We start from the raw sequence: 8628 nt of genomic DNA, 5'->3' as shown, positions 1-8628 counted from the left end.
GTTGATCCCAAGAGTTCAACGACCTAACATAGCATAACCAGTGTGGGGTAACAGAGGGCCCCCCACGCAGTGAGAGTCTCAGCAGAGGGAGTCATGCCATCTCCTAACAGGAAATGATAGAGCTGGACGGTCGCTCACAGGTTTCAAATCCGCGCACAGCCCATTGGCCACGGAGAGTCACGTGGCCCTGCCTGCCGGCAAGGGGACCAGGAAATGTGGGGGTGCACCTGCCTACTGGTTATCCGTAAATGTCTCTGCTGCGGAGAGTAGCTGTGAAGTCCATACAACAATAGGATTAAATTCTACCTAGAAGGCTGTGCTGTGAGCCAGAACATGACGAAAGAAAAGAAATTAACAAGCTTCATAAGTCTGTGAAAGACGTTAGAGCAGCAAGCTGAGACTTTCTCCTGGATCCCAACAAAAGGACGAGGAGAGCAGTGAGGAGGCAATGATCGGCTCACAAGGGGACTCAGTGTTATGTAGGGTGTGTCCCTGTAACAGCAAACCATCTTCGAGCAAAACCAAACCGCGGAAAGAGTTTCTTTGAAGCCAAATAGAAACCCAGTGGGGATGAAGGATGTTTTAAGTAAGATGAGAATCCTCGGGCGTGCAACAGCGTCACTGTTGTGACAGATGGTACTTTCCAAAGAAGATGACACCGGCTCTGACAGAGTGACAATGACAGACCTCTACAGAGAGGTGGAGGAGTTTCTATTCTGTGCCCTTGATTCTGAGTGGGCCCGTGATTACGACAGAACTGAACCCCATGACTTCCGAGGCAATGTTAAGAAGGGGTGTTAACACCCCAGCAGCAACGAGCCGTCGTGGCCCCTAGATCTTGGTTTCTAATACCATTCTCCAAAAAAAGGAACACGGCTCCTTGGAGAAATGGCTGATGCTGGCACCGGGGCAGGGAATGCACGCAACGAGCCTGGAACATCTTCTAGTGCGAAAAGGTAGGCAAGTGCGCGAGTGCGCGCGCGTGCACGCGCGCGTGCACACGCACACACGTACAGTGAATGATGGGGGAAGGAAAGGGTCATGAAGCCCTTCTGAAAGAGCTCCCAGTGGCCAAAGCTGGAGCAATTCAAGCCACAAAATAAATAACACACTGTTGGATGATACCCCAAGGTAGAAAATAAATAACCGTGGGTCAACACTGATATAAACCAACGATGGTATAAATAAATAAATAAATAAATAAATAAATAAATAAATGGGGTGGGGAACTAGACACATCGCCCATGTAGAAGAATTCCACATAATTTATGCAGATGCTCTGCCCTCGAGGAGGTGGAGCGTAACTCCCCGCTCCCTAAGTGCAGGCTGCACAGAGCTGGTGACTTCCTTCCAAAAAGTACCATGTAGAGAAAGGAAAGGACGAGTAATTTTGCAGTGGGGACACCTAGCAAACGCCGCCACAGACAAGTGGTCAAGATCAACGTCGACAGTGACTGGTCGTGCTGATGGTACCTGCTCTTGATATGATGCGTTCAGAAGGACTCTTCCCCTCTGTAGTCTTTGTCCCCCCAACCCACACCCCAGCCCCATCACGAGAAAAACATCAGAAAGATCCCCACTGAGGGACATTCTGCCAACATTCTACTGCCTCACTAGTACTCCTGGAAATTGTCAAAGCCATCCAAGCAGGGAAAGTAAGAGAACCCGTCACAGCCAAGAGGCACTAAGGACACACGCCAGCTAAAGGTAATGCGGTATCCCGGATACCACATTCTATCCTAGGACAGAAAAATGACTTCAGGTTAAAAAACTACGAAAATCTGAATAAAGTATGGGCTTCAGCTATAAAGTTACATGGATGCATATTGGTTCATTTATTGCAACAAATGTATCACGCTAGCCTAAGTTAGCGTGGGAAACTGGGCGTGGGAACCGTGTTATCTCAGCGATTTTTTCTGTAAAGCTAAAACTATTCTAAAATCAAGTGTTTGGTTTTTTAAAAAAGCAATACAGCTTCCGCCTGGTACTCTCTCTCTCTTAGGGCGCAGACCCCGGCTGCCTCGTGCTGACACAAGTCCAGCTCCCTGGTGCCATCCTGTTGAAGAGACCACTCAGACAGACCACACGGATAGACAGAAATGCCCAGCGAGCCACAGCCCTTGCTGCCCGGCTGAGTCCTCCCAGTTGTCAGTCTCCCCGGCCCAGGGGCCAGATGTGTGCGAGGGGGCCTTTCAGATGTCCCAGCTCCTGGCCTTCTCGCAGGTTCAGTGGACACCGAGTGGAACATAGACAAGCCAGCCCCACTGAGCTGTGCTCAAATTGCAGAGTCATGCACAAAATAAGCGTTTTATGAAGTCCCTAAACACCGTGATGGCTCGTCACGCGGCATCACTTAAATGGAACAACCGGTCCGCGACTTCGACTTTGGTTATTGATTGATTTCCTCTCCACATCTGTCTTTAGCTCCGCTAGGGGCTGGGCAGTGGACACAGAGATCCACAAGAGCTGCTGGTGATCCACAAGTCCCTGCTCTTGAAGAACTCTCGGTTGAGTGGAAGAAGCTAAGCCCCACGAGAGTAAAAACGAATGACAACCACACTGGATCGTAGCGAACGGGTGAAGGCAGGACTTCAGAGGCGCAGAGAACAGGATGCATGACTCTGAGGGATCCCAGAGGGGAGAGACACGGGGAGAGAGAACAGCGTTTATTGAGCACCTAATATGCTTCACTGTTCTAAGTGGGGTACAATATGTATATGAATTCATCCTCCCAGTTGACACCATGATGTCATTATAACCACGTTAGAGAGGAGGAAACTGAGGCACAGAGATATGAAGGGATTCGTCAGGGCCCGCCAAGTGGCAGAGAGAGATGTGAAGGTCCTTTTGGTTTTCCTATCTATGATACGAAGGTATTGGATAAGACGCGCACGAAGGATCTTTGTGCCTCCAAGGCTTAGGTTATGTGTGGGTTTTGCCTGCCCGGCGTCTGTTCCCCTTCTTCCAGTAACAGAACCCCAGCTTCTATGAGCAGAACTGCCCCACCTCTACTCTCAGTCAGGAAGGGAAGCACACCCAGCCTCGGCCAGTCGCAATATCACATCCACCTTACGCGGTGATGGGCTCGGGCAAAAAGCACAGAGACTCAAGCCAGACGAAAGAGAGTCTTCTGAGGGCCTTTTGCCAGAATTCTTAGGAAAGAGGCACTCTGTTTTCCCTGGAGTTGCCAAGGATGTAAATTTGGAGCTGTCAGGGGCTGTCATAAGAAGAAAGTCTGCCTGGAAGTAAAACCAGTTCAGAGGAAGAGGGAGGCCAAGCACCGATGCCAAGATCATCCGAGCACCTAGGTCCAGCCTTGCCTGAAGCCGGAGAGATCAATCCTTGGAATTTTCTGTCGCATGAGTCAATAAATGTGATCCTTTGAATGGGATTTCCGTAATTTATAACCAAAAGATGTCGCATACAATTCGACGGCAATGAGATGTGCTAGGGTTGGTGGCCTTATTTTTATTCCCCTTATTAGTGCCAAGTTCCCTGAGGATATAAAATGTGCCTTTTTCATCTTTGTACCCTTACCCCCAGCCCTATTGGTGTCTATCAGTGCCTGGCACATAGGAGGGCTCAGGAAAACATTTGTGGCCTTGCACTGATGGGCAGCACAGATTACTTTCACTCCAAGGTCCTCTGGCTCTTCGGCTAGATGTAAGCCCCCCGGAGGTCCGAGGTGCCTGAGATTTGGTGTGATTCCTAAGGAACACGACGGTCTGAGCAATGAGAGTAGCTTCTGGCAGTTTCTCCAATGAGCCAGGAGTAGAGGATTGGGACATGAGTACGATAGCACGCCAACCGTGTTTAAGAGCGTGGGCTTTGAGGTCGGACTTACCTGGGACCATATCTTTCCCCACATTTTACCGGCTGTGTGATCTTGGGCAGGTTCCTGCCTGAGCTCCCATCTCCTCCGCTTTAAACCGGAGTTTTAGTATCTTTATCTTCAGGACCACAAGTGAAGATGAAATGATATATAGCGCCCAGCTCAAGGTTAACCCTCAAGAAATGGCAGCTATTGTCAAGAACAATCCTAATCCCAATCCTAATCCTAATGATGATGATGGTGTTACAGTCCCCCCTTCCCAGTCCCCTTGGAAAATCGGCTACGCGTGAGGACAGGACACACTGTTCTCTTCCTCCTCCTTCTGTGGAAGGATTAACACACGAGGCTGGGAGCGCCTCCCAGAAACCATCCGCGGCTGGGGCCAGCAGGGCGGAGGATGCCAGGCTGAGGTGTCTTTGCAGCAGGGTCCAGGGTGGCAGGGAACGGAAGGATCTGGAAGGATCGGAGCTCGGGCTGCAGCCCAGCGGGCCAAGCTTTCTCCCTCCCCTGCTTTCATTCTGGACTGAAATTCCCACAGCATGTAGAGCAGCGGGGCTCCAAGGTCCCCTGTGCGTTCAGGCTTGAGGAGCCTGCTGGGCACCGGAGGTGGAAAAACAGGGGGCCCTGGGCCCGGAGGCAGCAAACCCAGGACGGAAGAGCAGGCGCCCCAGGTGGCGCACCCACACTTTGGGAACTTTGCCGGAAGCCACCACCGTAGCGTCCCCTGCCCTGCCCGCCCTCCTGCTGACGGGCCGTTTTCCGCGCCTGGAACACCGTCTCCCCACGGCAAGGTGTCTGTTCTTCTTCTTCCCAGCATCTGGCTGAGCCACTCCGGAGCTTAGCAGCACACAATAACCATTATACGGTGCTTGTGGGTTCTGGGGGGTGGGGAACGGCATGTCTGTGCTCCACGATGCCCAGGGGTCAGCTGGGAAGGCTCCTATCGCTGGGGCTAGAATCTTCCCGAGGCTTGTTCACACAGTGCCCAGTGCCTGGGCAGAGAGGACTCCAAGACGAGGCCCCGGGGTGGTCAGAGTTCTTACAGAACAGCCCCAGGCTCCTGCGAGTTCCCGGTGAACAAAGCAGAAGCCGGATCGCCGTCTGTGACCCAGCCCCAAAGTTCCACAGAGTCCCCCCTGCCTTATTCTGTCAGCCGAGGAGGTCACAAGCCCACAGACTCAAACAGGAGAGAATTTCTGCCTCGAAATGCCCCCCCTACACACACACACACACACACACACACACACACACACACACATATACACACGCGTGCATGCGTGCTCGAGCCTCCTGCACTAGGACTTAAAGTTCCTCTCACCAAGTGCTGGATTCTCTTTGCTCACCCACCTGGGATCTGTCTCGCCGCATGACGTACTTTGGCCAGTACAATGTGACTCGATTGGGGCAATAGAAATGATTTGTGCCGTTTATGAGTCTAAGGCTCGAGAGACTCAAAGTTCCCCTCCCCTCTCTTGGAATCCTGCCACTGTCACGTGAACAAGCCCCAGGCTAGCCTCCTGCATGATGAGTGACCACTGGTACCTTTATCTCCATTGCCCCGGCCAACAGCCAGCTGAGCAGCAGACATGTGAGCGAGGCCACCTTCACACGAGCAAGCCCCACGAAGACCAACGGGGTCGGACTCAGACGACCAAACCATCCAGATCCTCAGTAGTCTTACTGTTGTAAGCTACTCGGGTCGGGGATGGCTTGTTACGCAGCATTATTCGTGCTAATGGATGACTGGTGCAAGCACTTAGCCCAGGCCCCGCTTGGAATATGTGCCCAAATGCATTATTTGCAACACGAACAAAGCAACTAAACAAAACCCTTTGGCTTTCAAGGGTTTAAGAGAAAAGCCTCCTGGGACCCACGGAGGAAGGGAAGGTAGTGGTGTCTCGTCTGTAAGGGAGCAAAGCTTGAGTCTGTCTTGAGCAGGATCTTTGGGCTGGCTGTGGCCCGGGCAGTGGTTTGTGCGAGAATCCAAAGACGTACTGGCGGAGGAGGGTCCGTGCAACAGCAAGAGAGAGGACCCAGCCTGGCCAGGAGCCTCTGGGCTTCTCCCTCAGGTCAGCTTTATGCAGCTTCTGGAACCCTCCACCACCTGCCTCACCCACTGTTGCAGACATCCGTGAGCCCCAGAGCTGCCTTTCGCAGGATGTAGTCATCATCTGCTTCCGAGTTGTCTGGAAAGCTAGTGAAAATGCAGAATCCTGGGCGTGGCTCCAGAATTGCTACAGGGAAAACTCCAGGGGTGGCGGCCAAGAACCTGTATTTCAAGAAGTTCCACACTGCCCTGGGGGACCTGGGGACACAGAACAGGAAGGGGCACCTGTGCTGATAGATTGGAACATACGGATTCTGGAACAGGCTACGGAATAGAGGCGATGACTGGAGACGAACAGCTGTCCTATCAATCCTCACCACCACATGGAACATAGGTTCTCATACCCATTTCCTGGACGAGAACAGTAAGGCTCAGAGAGGCAGTGAGTGTTCCTGGCTGCCTGACTTCATATCAGCTTTTTGCTTCCACCCCGGCGGAATCCGCTGGACAGAACACTTTGTTCTTTTACCTTCCTCCTCTTTCGGGGTCGGTTTAGGCTCGCTGGCTTCTTGCTGAGGTGGCAACGCTGAGGTGAAAGGAAGGCACCGAACGGGTATCCAGTGAATGGAAAACACAGTATGTGGGAGGTTTTCACACCACCTTTAAGCAACTGGAGTCAAATGCCTCTTCTGTGGCCAAGCTCAATGTTGTTTTCCAGTTTAGAGTTTTGTTTGTATGTGTGTGTTTTCAGTAAATCTGATAATTAAGCCACAAATGTTCCCAGCACACTTGGATATATTTAAATTGCAGGCTGCTGGTCAAATGGAGAAAATTCACAAACACGGACATAAATGGTGCCTTTTGTTTGTTCCCTGCCTTTCTGCGGCACTCAGTTGGTTCTGTCGGCTTCACAGCCAATTCCAAGGCTGCCTGGGATGAGGGGAGGTGGGGGGAGGGGTGGGGGCTGACAAAGAGACGGCAGGAAGTGAAGCCCCCTGGTGAAAGACTGTGGTTCCTTTCTTTTATGAAAACGTCTCATTGGCGCCTGTAATTCATCTCAACAAGCCAGTTTTGAAAACACAAGTTGGCAAAAGGGATGTTTGTCTCTGCCTGATCTGGTGGCATTCCCTACTTGATGTTATGGGCCACAATCGCATTCCTGATTATCATGAAAGAGAATCCGAGGGTCCCGCCTTCCCATCTCTTTTGACCTATGCTGTGGAGACTGTTTGGGCTCCTAGAGGCCCGGGGTCCCGCCCGGGGTCCTGTGGTCTCTGCCCATCCACTGACTAACAAAAAAATAAAAGTGGAAATAGTAAGGGAAGACTTATTTGCAAGGAGATTGCAATGGGGAGGGGTCTACTGTCCTAGAGAGAAAACCATAATGATGGGGTTTGGGGGCGATGGGGGTTCGGAGCTGACAGCCGAGAAAGAATTCTTGAAGACGTCTTTGGTGCAAAAAGGTGAGTTTATTAGAGTACGGGGACAGGACCCGTGGGCAGAAAGAGCTGCACTGGGGTTGTGAAAAGTGACTGATTATATATATACCTTCTGGTTGGCAGGGGGTTAGGGACAGTGTAAGTCTCTAAGGAATTTTGGAAGCAAGGTTTCCAGGACCTTGAGGGGCTAGCTCGGAAAACATCTTTTATTACTGCTTAGTAAAACCTCAGTCATGAGGCCCTTCAGATGTGTATCAGGGGCCGTTAAGTCTGGAATATGACTGTTAACATATATCTTTGGGGGGGGGCGGTAGAGATAAAGGAGGTTTGCAAAGGAATTCAAAAAATTTTTTTAAATATTTTATTTACTTTTGAGAGAGAGAAAGAGTATGAGTGGGGGAGGGGCAGAGAGCGAGGGAGACACAGAAGCCGGAGCAGGCTCCAGGCTCTGAGCCCCAAAAATAAATAAAAACGTTGAAAAAAAAATTAAAAAAAAAATAAAATAAAATATTTTATTTACTTTTGAGAGAGAGAAAGACAGAGTATGAGTGGGGGAGGGGCAGAGAGCGAGGGAGACACAGAAGCCGGAGCAGGCTCCAGGCTCTGAGCTGTCGGCACAGAGCCCGACGTGAGGTTCAAATTCATGAGCTGTGAGATCATGACCTGAACCAAAGTCGGACACTTAATTGACTGAGCCACCCAGGCACCCCGAAGTTTTTATGTGTTTAAGGAGACTCACAGGATCCTGGGGGGGGGGGGGTGGTCAGGATAATATGAAGCCAAGATTCTCTTTTGCCCCTACCAAAGTGTCATCATCGTCAAGGCAGCTGAGCTCCTAGAGGAAGGTCACTCTGTTTCAAGGACTTGTTAATGGCCGTAGGCCGTAAGGGAATTTAATTTTTCATTTGCTTTGTTTCCCACACCACCATGGCAAGCACTTAAACCCCCTTGCGTCTTGATGAGGGTGATATTCGGGCTCCAGGAAATAGAATCTATAGGTTTCTGGAGATTAGGCTATGGAAAGGATTGCCTTTTTCTTGCAGTTTACTAAGTTATCCGTAAACTGAAGGAGACTCCTGTCCTGTAGGACTGTGATCTCTATCAGGTAACTACTTGCTTTCTTTCCTTTCCCCTATTCTTGGGCAGGCAGGAGTGTTGGAGGAATATCACATATATCCCACCTGGTGGAGGGGGGTGCTGTTAGCCTGTACTTTGCCCCTGGCTTGGCCCACGCTCCCTCATCAATAAGGTTTGCGAGCATCGTCAGGGTTGGGCAAAAAGATTTTTCTTTTATAGGCTGCAGAAAAGAA

General features: G+C 50.8%; 1 long non-coding RNA gene across 1 annotated transcript; it reads left to right on the top strand.

Moving 5' to 3' along the window:
- The first annotated feature begins 244 nt into the window (after positions 1-244).
- LOC124517985 (uncharacterized) lies at positions 245-2954 on the top strand. Its single transcript, XR_006963606.1, has 2 exons — positions 245-956; positions 2003-2954. It is a non-coding gene; the product is annotated as an uncharacterized LOC124517985 (long non-coding RNA).
- The last annotated feature ends 5674 nt before the right edge of the window (positions 2955-8628 follow it).

Source organism: Lynx rufus, unplaced genomic scaffold (assembly GCF_022079265.1).
Source record: "Lynx rufus isolate CCGP_SWC_20201006 ecotype Redwood Valley unplaced genomic scaffold, mLynRuf1.p SCAF_23, whole genome shotgun sequence".
Lineage (NCBI taxonomy): Eukaryota > Metazoa > Chordata > Mammalia > Carnivora > Felidae > Lynx > Lynx rufus.
Note: the sequence above shows the minus strand (reverse complement) of the source record. Positions and strands in the feature narration are given on the sequence as shown.